Source organism: Notolepis coatsorum, assembly GCF_963971535.1.
Source record: "Notolepis coatsorum genome assembly, chromosome: 1".
Lineage (NCBI taxonomy): Eukaryota > Metazoa > Chordata > Actinopteri > Aulopiformes > Paralepididae > Notolepis > Notolepis coatsorum.
The window spans coordinates 3,319,841-3,334,917 of NC_140165.1; positions in this window are offsets into that span (position 1 = coordinate 3,319,841).

A 15,077-nucleotide genomic window follows, 5' to 3' on the forward strand; every position below is an offset into this window, starting at 1 on the left:
CCCTCAGGAGATGGACACTGTCATATAATCTGAGAACAGTCATAGCTTCTCAGACAACAACAACAATGCTGAGACTGACAACAGACGAAGAAGACGATGTGTACACACACACCGAGTGCACAAAGAGTAGAATGGAGAGAGACGACACTGATGAAAGCAGACTCTGTGTGTCATTGAAAGAGCACGGAGTGTTTCAAGATGGGGGTGACACACTGAGAAACATAATCAACAAGGACGTAGTCACACCGGAGATTCAAGAATCCCTACTTGGCGCAGAACACCTTGGACAGGCACAACTGAACATGTTTGTGGACAAACGTTTGTGTGAACCTCCAGATAGTGACCAGCACCTGAACCTGAAATCACCCATTCGAAAGAACAAAGCCAAGACATTTGCCTCTTTGTATGAAGTTGTGCAACTTTCTAAGAACAAGCAAAACACCATCAAAGTGGACAGGCAGATTCTACAAAGGCTCATCACAGCTTACAGAGCAGGTCGTAAGGTAGACCTTGACAATATTCTCCAGCATGAGCTCATGCCCATCCCGCCATCTCTGGCCACAACTAACGGGAGTCTACATTCCACCAACAAGTCTGTGTTAGCAAATATACTGACGAAACAAGTTAAAATCCCTGCAGATCTTACCCTTCAGGGACCCAGCTGCCTGGTCATTGATGGCCAAGCTCTGGTAATGGCACTCGGAAAGCCACCTGACACTACAACATTTGGTGACTATGCCAACAAGTTCACTGACACAGTGTTGAAGATGGGAGCAAAATACCAGAGGGTAGATGTCGTCTTTGACAGATACCATGACCAATCCATCAAAACAGGCACAAGGGTGAAACGCAAACAGCGCCACAGACCAGTACGTCGTGAAATCAAAAACAAGTCTGTTCCACTTCCTGCCGATTGGTCGAGCTTCATGGCCCTTGAAGACAACAAATCAGATATCGCTCAACTACTCTCAAACCACCTGATAGAACACAGCCCGGATGATGAACCTGTAGTTGTAGTATCAGGGGGGTTTGCTGAAGCGACAACCGTCAAGTCAACAGATCCAGATCTTGAAGTCTCCTCTCTGAGTGCTGACCATGAGGAAGCTGATATGCGACTGATTTTACACTGCATCCAGGCTCCAATGGAAACAATCGTCGTGTCAGCGCGTGACACAGATGTGCTGCTTCTACTCTTGGCTCACTATGACAGGATCCGATGTACGCATCTCTACATGAAAGCTGGGACATCAAAGGATCCAAAATATTTTCCAGTACATGACATTAGAAAGCTACTATCTGATGATCAACTGGACACAATCCTTGCCTTCCATGCCCTCACCGGATGTGACAGTGTGTCCCAGTTCAGTGGTCATGGAAAGAAAACAGCCTGGCAGGTGTTCGAGCACCATCACACTGATCTTGCTGGCCTTGGGAAGGGCCCTTTCACAGAAGATCTTGTGACATCAACAGAGAGATTCATCTGCAAGATCTATGGTGTGCCTGAGGTGGATACGTGCAACAAAGCAAGAGTCAAGTTATTCTGCAAAGGCCGTCCACAAGAGACTCTGCCACCAACCTCGGATGCAGTGAAGTTCCACATCATGCGCTCACACTATCAAGCAAGCATCTGGAACCAAGCTCACCTGCCACACCCTGATCTTCCTCCTGTTGATGAAATGGGGTGGATACACAAGGAAGGACAGCTAGTGCCACAGCTACTCTCTCTGCCACCCATGCCTAAAGCCTGCAGGGAGTTCACTTCATGTGGGTGTACCAAGGAGTGCCTCAGCCAACGCTGCAGCTGCAGGTATGTATGAAGGATTAGCTGATAGTGATCAATGTTATTAGATTGTAAAACTATGATGTGGTAGAGCATATCCACCTGCAAGACTGTATACTCTAGACTGTTTGTTGTTAACAGAATTGTGAACATATGCCTATAACAGAGAGAAAAAAAGGAATGAAGGAACAGAATAAATCACTGTAAGGACAATTGTATCATGTGTTCGAATATACTTGTACGAGAGATGGCTATAATCTTTCAATTCTCTTCTACTCTATTCTATTCAGGAAGAGTCACATGGCATGTATCGAAGCATGCAATTGTAAGAAAGTCAACACCTGCCGGAACACTGAGGAAGAGTGTGAATAAGCTGTCACTGTAAGGATTACTGTAACAAGTATTCAAACGTACATTCACTTATATTGATATGGTAAAATAATCTTTTTATTTTATTCTATTCTATTCAGGAAAAGTGGCATTGGATGAATCATGCAACTGCAAGACACCTGCAACACCTGCCTGAATACGATTGATGACTGACAATAAATTACTGTACATAAGCTACTGTACGAATATTAAGGACTATATCATTTGCATAAATGGCATGTTAATTAAAATAATGCAAGAGAAAAGAGTTTGATGAATAAATCCATGGCCTGGGATCATCCTGCTTTTCTTTCTTATTTGGTTGATGAGTTATGCATCAATAACGACCACCGTTTCTGCTATAAATATGAGTTTCAAGCAACATTTTCACAACTGATCTAAAATCAGGATATGATTTTAAATTCCTCATGTATGCAAACATATAAAAACACATTTCATTCATGTTTCTACCTTGTTTAGTCAAAAAGATATGCACTTAAATAGATTTCAGACTGGCGCTGGCGGCCATGTTGGGTTTCTCAATTTTGAGGCCTTATTTGAAAATGTTGAGCCTGGTATACAGCAGAGATATAAATCTGAATATGGCATTGGATCCCCCATGTAAGAAAACTTACAAAAGCACATTTAATTCAGGTTTGTACCTTGTGTAGTCACACTTAACTCATTAAGCCCCACCATTTATTTTTTGAAAATTCGCCTAAAACAGCATGCTTACATTAAAATGCTTATATATCCAGATTTATAAGAGCTACTTGCATAAACTTGGTACCTGAAGAAAGCTAAGACTTGGGGGATTCCAATGCTGGTGTCCCACACTGTATAGTTATTACCAAATTGCTGCAGTATTCCTGCAAACACTGAAGAAATGTCATTTTTGTATCCTCGCCTATACAAAGATTACAGTTACAGTCAAAACACCCTGTTACTCTCATGGTTGCACCACAGCTATATTCATACCTTCTTCCTCCATAGGTGCAGATGTTCTGTGCAAAGTTTCATGTCAGTAGAATAAGAAATGTGGGTTTAGCACCTGTTTTTGTGGAGAGAGGGCCTGGTGCTGGCGGCCATGTTGGATTTCTCAATTTTGAGGCCTTGTTTGACATTTTTGAGCTTGGTATACAGCAGATTTGGATTCAGCACCCCTTAATACCCCTAGAAATGTTGTGTACCTAAAATAAACACGAAATGCCTTCAGGGTTATGATTTTCTGAAAATTGACCCTGTCTAGACTGGATTACTCTCTGGATCAGCTCTCTGAACCGCAACAATGGCCCGTTGAGATCTTGAGGACATCAGGACCGGATCTCGCCCCCAGGGACAAAGGACCCAGACGGCGAGGAAAGAGAGCTGGAGTCCGTAACAGGCTGAGAACCAGGCGGCACAGGACACCACTACCCAGTATATTGCTAGCCAATGTACAATCAATAGACAATAAACTAGACGACATCCGAGCAAGGATTCAATTCCAGAGAGACGTTAGGGACTGTAACGTTCTCTGCTTCATCGAGACGTGGCTGGCGCCAGAAGTCCCAGACCACGCCATCCAACCGGCCGATCATTTCTTCATTCACCGCAAGGATAGAACAGCAGAATCCGGTAAACAACGTGGAGGAGGTATTGCCTTCATGTTGAACAAAAATTGGAGTGACCCAACTAACGTGAAGGAACTATCCAACCACTGCTCCCCAGAACTGGAATATATAACCATCAAGTGTCGTCCTTTCTTCCTCCCGAGGGAGTTAACGGCGATCGTCCTGGTCGGAGTGTATATTCCACCGCAAGCTGAAGCCAGCAACAAGGTTGCGCTCTCCAGACTACACGACGAGGTAAATAGAATCCAAGAGGCGAATGTTAACGCCGCCATTTTAGTTCTGGGAGATTTCAATAGCGCCAATCTGAGAAAGGTATTGCCCGACTTCTATCAGCATGTGACTTGCAACACCAGAGGCGGTAACATCCTAGATCACTGTTACACGCAATTTAAAGGTGGCTACAAGGCTCATTCTGATAGTGGCTTCGGTAAGTCAGATCACGCATCAATTTTTCTTACACCGAAGTACAGACAGAGAATTAAAAGTACTCCCGTGGTCTCGCGAGAGGTGCAGAAATGGGATGTGACGTCAGAGGATACGATCCGGTCAGTGTTTCACAACACAGACTGGAATGTGTTCCGCGACACAGATAACATTAATGCCTACACGGAGACAGTGCTGGACTATGTTTGTACTAGGGTGAAAGAAACAATCCCCACTACCAAAATGAAAGTTTACCCAAATCAAAAACCCTGGGTAGACAAATCCGTCCGTGAAGCTCTGAGAGAGCGCACCAAAGCATACAACGACGGCCTAGAGGCAGGCAACATGAATGACCACAAGGTGGCGCGATACAACGTAAGGAGGACTGTGTCAGAGGCCAAACGACGCTACAGGGATAAAATTGAACTCCAGTTTGAACAAGCTGACTCTAGAGCTATGTGGCAGGGGCTCAAAACGATGACAGACTACAAAGGCGCCTCCCTCAAACTGAACAGTGACATCTCCTTAGCAAATGACCTCAATACCTTCTATGCGAGGTTTGATGCTGGTAATAACAACACCAGCTCACAAGCCTCGGCAATGGGGGGGGGGGGGGGTCGGCTGCTGATGGAGGCGCAGTGTTCAGGGTAACAGAGCATGAGGTGAGGCGGACCTTTAAAAAAGTGAATATCAGGAAGGCAGCAGGTCCAGACGGCATCCCCGGCCGCGTCCTAAAAGTCTGTGCCGACCAACTGGCCCCAGTATTCACTGACATATTTAACCTGTCCTTAGAACAGGCTGTCATCCCCACCTGCCTGAAGAAGTCCACTATTATCCCTGTACCCAAAAAATCCAAGCCTGCTTGCCTCAACGAATACCGCCCTGTAGCTCTCACCTCCATAGCCATGAAGTGCTTCGAGAAGCTAGTAAAGGGCTACATCTGCTCCTCCCTCCCCATCAACATGGACCCCCTGCAATTTGCATACCGCCCCAACAGGTCCACGGAGGACGCCATATCCCATGTGCTGCACACAGCAGCATCACACCTGGACAAGAGGCAGGGGAACTATGTGAGAATGCTATTCATCGACTACAGCTCGGCATTCAATACCATAGTCCCCTCCATACTCATAGCCAAGCTCAGGGACCTGGGCTTGGGCTATGACCTCTGCCAGTGGGTCTTGGACTTCCTGACTGGCAGACCCCAGGTGGTGAGAGCAGGCAACTGCACCTCCTCATCCATCACCCTCAACATAGGGGCCCCCCAGGGCTGTGTTCTGAGTCCCCTCCTCTACTCCCTGTACACACACGACTGTGTGGCTCAGCGGAGTAGCAATACAATCGTCAAATTTGCTGACGACACAGTGGTGGTGGGCCTGATCTCTGCCAACGACGAGAGGGCCTACCTGGAAGAGGTCAAGGTCCTGGCGGGATGGTGCCAGGAAAACAGCCTCTCCCTGAACGTCAGCAAAACAAAGGAGATGATTGTGGACTTCAGGAGGTCGGGGGTCAAGGACTACAGCCCCCTCAGCATCGACGGGGCACCGGTTGAGAGAGTCAACAGCTTTAAGTACCTCGGAGCCTACATATCCGAGGACTTGACATGGACCACACACATTAACAGTGTTGTGAAGAAGGCACGACAACGCCTCTACTTCCTCAGGCGCCTAAGGAAGTTCCAAGTCAGCCAGAAGATCCTTAAGAACTTCTACTCATGTACAATAGAGAGCATCTTGACCGGCAACATCACCTCCTGGTTTGGGAATAGCACTGCACAAGACCAAAGCAGACTACAAAGAGTGACACGTTCAGCCGAACGCACAATTGGAGGGGGGCTCCCCACCCTCCAGAACATTTACTACAAGCGTTGCAAGGGCAAGGCTAAGAGAATCATTAAAGACTCCAGTCACCCGAACAACTGCCTCTTTGAACTGCTGCCGTCAGGCAAGCGATACAGGAGTCTCAAGGCGAGCACAGAAAGACTCAGAAGAAGCTTCTATCCCCAGGCCATCAGGCTGCTAAACGAACAATGAATGAACACTACACAACAACAACCACCAAACGCACATAGCACACACATCCACACGCACACACTCACTTTAAACAAACACACTGTAGCACCCACTCCACACACTTATAGCACACACCCACTTTAAACAAACACACTGTAGCACCCACTCCCCACACTTTATATTTATGGATGAAGGATTGCACTACAACTCGTACACCTTACTGTAAATTGTACCTAAAATTGTACCTCATCCCATTTCTGCTTTGCACTAGATAGTACTGTACATTAGTACACTGCATAGTATTGTGTATTGTATATTATATGGTAACTCAGAACATTGTACATATGTCTATACCGAACACTGTGACCTCATTTTCTTCTTCTAAATTCATGCTATATTATGTTATTATGTTATTTGATACTATCTTGTCTAGCACAGTCTCTGGAGCGTAACAGTAAGAAGCATTTTGTATGAAAGTATTCTGTACTTCTGTATGACAACTATTAAAGAACTTGAACTTGAACTTGAACTAGACGACACAACCCTTATAGGCCTCATCACAGACAATAATTAAACAGAATACCGTACACAAATCAACCACACAATCACCTGGTGCACAGACAATAACCTCCTCCTCAACTCATCAAAAACCCAAGAACTCACCATCGACTTCAGACGCCAGCCAAACCCAAAAACCCCCATATCCATCTCCGGCAAACCCATTATCACCACAGACTCCTTCAAATTTCTCGGCACTCACATAAGCAATAACCTCAAATGGAAAACCAACACAGACCACATCCACAAAAAAGCCAATCAAAGACTCTTCTTCCTCCGCCAGCTAAAAAAATACAGAGTCAGAAAACATCTCCTGCTCCGTTTCTACCAGGCCATCATTCAAAGCATCCTCACCTTCTCCATAACTGTTTGGTACAGCAATTTGGACACTCACTCGAAAAACAAACTTCAAAGAATCATCAATAAATCCTCAAAAATAATCCGCACCCCCCTCCCTTCTCTCGAATCACTCCACCGCCAAATCACAATCAGGAGAGCCAGAAAAATCATCTCTGACCCCACTCACCCAGCACACCACATCTTCCAGCTGCTGCCCTCCGCGGGAGGCGCTACAGATCCCTGACCACCAAAACATCCCGCTTTAAAAACAGCTTCTTCCCCACTGCCATACGGACACTGAACTCCCTGTAGTACCCCCCCAAAGTACCCCCCCAAAGTAGCGAGTGTACTTATCTGCAACCCCGTCCCATGAAGAACGCATGCCTGCCCGCAACCCCCCTTACCTCTGCTGACATGGACATAAACTCTGAACTGTAATCTATGTAATTGTGTTTTCTCCTAACTGCATGTAGTATGTACGGTGTAAGTGATGTTATATGTTCTATGTTTTATGTTGGAACTGCAATGCACTGAAACCAAATTCCACCAGCCTGGCTGGGTGGTCATTAAAGAAATTATTATTATGAGTAACTTGCCCAACACTGCTTAATGGTTGTTTAAATATTTTACATGGGGCACGTATAATCCACAGGGCATATTTACGCACACTGTGACATAATATGAGAAAGTCCACATTCCAGTTCTACTTTTGTTTTGATGTGAAAAGGGATGCTGCACTTAGCACTGACTGAGAAAGTAAACATTACAGTTCTACTTTATAAAATGCTAATTGTAAATATGTTTGTCAATGTTAATAATATGCGAACGTCCACATTACAGTTCTACTTTTGTTTTGATGTGAAAAGGGATGCTGCACTTAGCACTGACTGAGAAAGTAAACATTACAGTTCTACTTTATAAAATGCTAATTGTAAATATGTTTGTCAATGTTAATAATATGTGAACGTCCACATTACAGTTCTACTTTTGTTTTGATGTGAAAAGTGATGCTGCATAAGATGACTGCACTAACTTAGCACTGACTGAGAAAGTAATTGTACTAGTCCTCTAGACTCACAGAGGTGCAGCTGAGAGCGTTGTTTCTTGACTCTCAGCTGAGAGCGTAGTTTCTTAAAATTGTCAAGCTACAATATTATAAAATACAATATTATAAAATCCTGTCAGGAATTGTGCCTCAAAGCATGAATGAACCGGCATTTAATACAGAGGTGCTTCTTCACAGTGCGGCGTTTCGCGACTCAGGCGAGAGCGTAGTTTCTTGGAGGTGAACTGGCGTAGATAACTGGCGTAGATAAGGGGGCGTAATAGCGTAGGTCAGTAGCCAATCAGAGCGCAAAACTCGAACGTGGAAATACGAGTTGTTTGGCCTTCGAATAGACGCGTCCTTGACAATGCTACAATTTACACACTTTAGGGTCCAGGGCAGGGTGTGTGTACATTTTCTTCAGAGAAATTGAGCCAAGGCCCAATGAAGGGCCCTGAGTCTCAGGTTGAAGAAATAATTAATTGTAGCAGACCTGAACACAAAGGTTTCAACATAACAGAACACAAGGGTTAAACAGCCCTGAAGACACAAGGGTTAAACAGCCCTGAACACACAAGGGTTAAACAGCCCTGAACACACAAGGGTTAAACAGCCCTGAACACACAAGGGTTAAACAGCCCTGAAGACACAAGGGTTAAACAGCCCTGAAGACACAAGGGTTAAACAGCCCTGAACACACAAGGGTTAAACAGCCCTGAACACACAAGGGTTAAACAGCCCTGAACACACAAGGGTTAAACAGCCCTGAAGACACAAGGGTTAAACAGCCCTGAACACACAAGGGTTAAACAGCCCTGAACACACAAGGGTTAAACAGCCCTGAACACACAAGGGTTAAACAGCCCTGAAGACACAAGGGTTAAACAGCCCTGAACACACAAGGGTTAAACAGCCCTGAACACACAAGGGTTAAACAGCCCTGAAGACACAAGGGTTAAACAGCCCTGAACACACAAGGGTTAAACAGCCCTGAACACACAAGGGTTAAACAGCCCTGAACACACAAGGGTTAAACAGCCCTGAACACACAAGGGTTAAACAGCCCTGAAGACACAAGGGTTAAACAGCCGAGTGGACCAATTGAAAGATTGGACCAGGGAGTAATTTAATTGGTCAGGGGGCATTCAAGAACACTAAGGTGTTCCCTGTGACATTAGCATCATCAGGGGGCATTCAAGAACACTAAGAACGTGTTCCCTGTGACATTAGCATCGTCAGGGAGCATTCAAGAACACTAAGAACATGTTCCCTGTGACATTAGCATCGTCAGGGAGCATTCAAGAACACTAAGGTGTTCCCTGTGACATTAGCATCATCAGGGGGCATTCAAGAACACTAAGGTGTTCCCTGTGACATTAGCATCATCAGGGGGCATTCAAGAACACTAAGGTGTTCCCTGTGACATTAGCATCATCAGGGGGCATTCAAGAACACTAAGGTGTTCCCTGTGACATTAGCATCATCAGGGGGCATTCAAGAACACTAAGGTGTTCCCTGTGACATTAGCATCGTCAGGGAGCATTCAAGAACACTAAGGTGTTCCCTGTGACATTAGCATCATCAGGGGGCATTCAAGAACACTAAGGTGTTCCCTGTGACATTAGCATCGTCAGGGAGCATTCAAGAACACTAAGGTGTTCCCTGTGACATTAGCATCGTCAGGGGGCATTCAAGAACACTAAGGTGTTCCCTGTGACATTAGCATCACCAGGCATGTTTGTTGATCTAACTTTTGATTGATCTAAGCGACAGTGGTTCGGGAGGTAGAGCAGTCATCTGGTAATCCGGAGGTTCCCGGTTCGATTCCCGCTCCTCCCCGGGGCAGCTTGTCGAAGTGTCTTTGAGCAAGACACTTAACTTGCTTAATTGCTCCCGATGAGCAGGTTGGCACAGTCGGTGTGTGAGGTAATGGGTAAAATTTATATTTACAATTTTTCACCAACATTTCAAACAGATTATAAGTTTAAAGCAGGGTATCCGCAGGTCTCAACATGTTTAAGACTTTCTAAGACCTTAGCGTAGTACCAGCGACACTAAACTTGCGGCTGCGCTTGCGTGCCAATTTAAATTCTTGCGTGTAAGGGCTGTAAGAATCACACATAAAGTGAATTATCGAGAACACAAACACATTATTTATTAAATCTAGAATAATTAAACTTGAAGACATGGTTAAGTTTAAAATAATGTTAATTATGTTTAGGGCAAGAAATAATACACTGCCAGAAAAATTTCAAAATCTTTTTCATTTAGAAAGTGAGTTTAGTAGGAGGAAATTAAATTTTAAACATCAGTTTGCACGTACCACACTTAAAACAGATGAGTCCTTCAGTTATTGGTGTAAAGTTGTGGAATTCTCTCCATATCAAGCTTAAGGGATGTAATAGTGTTTGTCAATACAAAAATAATTATAAAAAATATATATTTAGTCAGTATGAAAGTCAAATGTGATCTGAATAGTGAGATCTTTTCTTTTTTTCTTTATTATTATTTAATCTGTGGATTGTTTGTTTCTTTGTATATGGTATAAATTATTATTTTGTGTAAATTAGGTTGTACGCCGACCATCAAGTAATACTTGTTTAGTTTAGGAATAGGGGGCAGGTAACTATAAGAATGATTCTTCTTCCTGCTCCTTTTGCCCATGGTATGGTATTTATGATTTTGTATGAAAACTCTGATTGTATTGCTTCCATGTGGCAAATAAAACTCTGAATCTGAATAATAAGCTCTCGCCAGATGCACCAAGCTCATGGTGGACCTGCAAAACAAACGTGGAATTCAAAAAGCATTTAATATATTTAGATATTATTTCATCTCTCGACAGCCAGCCCCAAAATGTTCTATACATGTGCAAATGGAAACTAAATACTTTTTAATACCTTTTAAAGCCTTAAATTTAGAATTATGAATTTAATACTTAAGACTTTTTAATATCCAGCAGATACTCTTCACAGATTTCATCGCCTCAAAGGCCCTGTTTTTTTTTATTTTTAACTGGGCTTTTGAGGTGATGAAATCACTGCGCCCAGGCAGCAGTAGTTCGGCCAAAGATAGTTCCGAGTATATATCTGCTTAGAAAAAGAAAATGTTTAATACATTTTTTTTCTCCACATGGTAAATACACAGGTCACAACATGTTTACAGGAATGTTTTGGAGTTGTATTTGGAGTGACTGTTGGGAACTAGGCTACACTGGCACACCTACTTCCAGTGAATGACGCTAAGCTAGGCTAACGGTGCGGCTGTTCCCTAAGCCTAATGCATGCACAGAGAAGAAAAGGGTATGTATCTGTATCTGCCTGTCTAACTCCAGGGTAGATGGCAAATAAGCTAATTTCCCAAAAAGTTGGCGTGTTCCTTTAATGACACATAAAACATTCTATAAATACACCATGATCGACTGGTTATATAATTACATGAAATTCAAAACTGTCCCGAGACACAGGAAGAACATACTGACTGAACTGTCCTGGGGCACAGGAAGAACATACTGACTGAACTGTCCTGGAGCACAGGAAGAACATACTGACTGAACTGTCCTGGAGCACAGGAAGAACATACTGACTGAACTGTCCTGGGGCAGAGGAAGAACATACTGACTGAACTGTCCCGAGACACAGGAAGAACATACTGACTGAACTGTCCTGGAGCACAGGAAGAACATACTGACTGAACTGTCCCGAGACACAGGAAGAACATACTGACTGAACTGTCCTGGAGCACAGGAAGAACATACTGACTGAACTGTCCCGAGACACAGGAAGAACATACTGACTGAACTGTCCTGGGGCACAGGAAGAACATACTGACTGAACTGTCCTGGGGCACAGGGAGAACATACTGACTGAACTGTCCTGGGGCACAGGAAGAACATACTGACTGAACTGTCCTGGGGCACAGGAAGAACATACTGACTGAACTGTCCTGGGGCACAGGAAGAACATACTGACTGAACTGTCCTGGGGCAGAGGAAGAACATACTGACTGAACTGTCCCGAGACACAGGAAGAACATACTGACTGAACTGTCCTGGAGCACAGGAAGAACATACTGACTGAACTGTCCCGAGACACAGGAAGAACATACTGACTGAACTGTCCTGGAGCACAGGAAGAACATACTGACTGAACTGTCCCGAGACACAGGAAGAACATACTGACTGAACTGTCCTGGGGCACAGGAAGAACATACTGACTGAACTGTCCTGGGGCACAGGGAGAACATACTGACTGAACTGTCCTGGGGCACAGGAAGAACATACTGACTGAACTGTCCTGGGGCACAGGAAGAACATACTGACTGAACTGTCCTGGGGCACAGGAAGAACATACTGACTGAACTGTCCTGGGGCAGAGGAAGAACATACTGACTGAACTGTCCCGAGACACAGGAAGAACATACTGACTGAACTGTCCTGGAGCACAGGAAGAACATACTGACTGAACTGTCCCGAGACACAGGAAGAACATACTGACTGAACTGTCCTGGAGCACAGGAAGAACATACTGACTGAACTGTCCCGAGACACAGGAAGAACATACTGACTGAACTGTCCTGGGGCACAGGAAGAACATACTGACTGAACTGTCCTGGGGCACAGGGAGAACATACTGACTGAACTGTCCTGGGGCACAGGAAGAACATACTGACTGAACTGTCCTGGGGCACAGGAAGAACATACTGACTGAACTGTCCTGGGGCACAGGAAGAACATACTGACTGAACTGTCCTGGGGCACAGGAAGAACATACTGACTGAACTGTCCTGGGGCACAGGAAGAACATACTGACTGAACTGTCCTGGGGCACAGGAAGAACACCTGTGATTTCTTAATCACCCAGGAGACAACTGCTACAACACAATAACGAATAAACAAAACGGTGTGTGATCTTACTTTCTCAGACGTAGAATAACATTCTAGGAGACAAACTGTAGAAAAGACACTTCATAGAACAATTTATTAATTAAAAAAAATACAAATTAAATACAAATCACATTCATAGTGCATTGTCACACAAGACAATAAAATGAACCAATTCAAGTTCAGTGGTATTTCATATTCATATTCCGGATTTAATGTTTTGTCAATGTTCCAATTGCTAAAAGTCAAGTCGTGAACTAAACCCCAAATGACCAGATATTGCAGAGAATTCGCTGAACTGACTAAGCTAGTTTTGGCTAACGGCTTTTCCTTTTTTAAATTCAAAATCTCATCAGAGAGAGAGAGATGTATATTAGAAGGCTTTGTTCACAAGACCACAGTTGCATGGAGCAGATGAAGCTAGGAGAGATCTATTAATAGTCCATTAATTTTCCTAGAGCTGCGTGAGAGACTGTTGACAGGAAATACTGACCTGTGAGACATCTATAGAGGTCTATAATAGTGAGAGGTCTATAGAGAGAGGTCTATAGTGAGAGTCTATAGAGAGGTCTATAGAGAGAGGTCTATAGAGAGAGGTCTATAGTGAGAGGTCTATAGTGAGAGTCTATAGAGAGAGGTCTATAGTGAGAGGTCTATAGAGAGAGGTCTATAGTGAGAGGTCTATAGTGAGAGGTCTATAGTGAGAGTCTATAGAGAGAGGTCTATAGTGAGAGGTCTATAGAGAGAGGTCTATAGTGAGAGGTCTATAGTGAGAGGTCTATAGTGAGAGTCTATAGTGAGAGGTCTATAGTGAGAGGTCTATAGTGAGATGTCTATAGAGGGAGGTCTATAGTGAGATGTCTATAGAGGGAGGTCTATAGTGAGAGGTCTATAGAGAGGGGTCTATAGTGAGAGAGGTCTATAGAGGGAGGTCTATAGTGAGAGGTCTATAGAGAGGGGTCTATAGTGAGAGAGGTCTATAGAGAGGGGTCTATAGTCTATAGTGAGAGGTCTATAGAGAGGGGTCTATAGTGAGAGAGGTCTATAGAGGGAGGTCTATAGAGAGGGGTCTATAGTCTATAGTGAGAGGTCTATAGAGTCTATAGTGAGAGGTCTATAGTCTATAGAGGTCTATAGTGAGAGTAAGTAAGTAAGTATTTATAAAGGTCTATAGAGTCTATAGTGAGAGGTCTATAGTGAGAGATCTATAGAGTGAGGTCTATAGTGAGGGGTCTATAGAGAGAGGTCTATAGAGAGAGGTCTATAGTGAGAGGTCTATAGAGAGGTCTATAGTGAGTGATTAGATAGAGGTAAGACTGCTAGTTTACTAGTAGATGACTTTAGATAGAGGTAAGACTGCTAGTTTACTAGTTGATGTCTTTACATAAGAGGTAAGACTGCTAGTTTACTAGTAGATGACTTTAGATAGAGATACGACTCCATAAGCAGTCAAGACATTTCCCGTCGCTGTCATCAGTTGACAAAATTCCCAAACGTTGGAGACGATTCAATATGGGAAAAAAAAAAAAAAGATTATCTGCAAGTTGACATGCTGGGATTCATAAAAAAAAATAAAAAAATCACACAAACCACCTGCATCCAGAAAGAAAGGTTGCAAAAAATATACAATAAAAGTAAAATAATAAATAGATAAGGTTAATAAGGGATAATGTATAGCTACGAGGTCATTGTCGCAAAATAATTGACCGACACAGAGTTTAAAATACCGAGCCGCCTCGGCGAGGTGTTTTAAACGTCAGTGAAGGTCAATTATTTTGCGACAATGATCGAGTATAGCTATACATTATCCCGCTTATTACATGGCTAACTTACTAACAATATACCTAATTCATTTTACATCGACTCGCAACACTGGTTCTGGCTCCGCTCGTCGCTCCGCCCCCTGTCATCGCCGGCAGCAGAACACCGGCAGTGTCTGATTGCACTGATGTCAGTGGGCTTGATTGCGAACAGCTGCGCACAGCGGTCATTATTGTTCCACAGCGGTCATTATTGTGTGATAACTGACCTCTGACGCGCGCTATTGACCAATCAC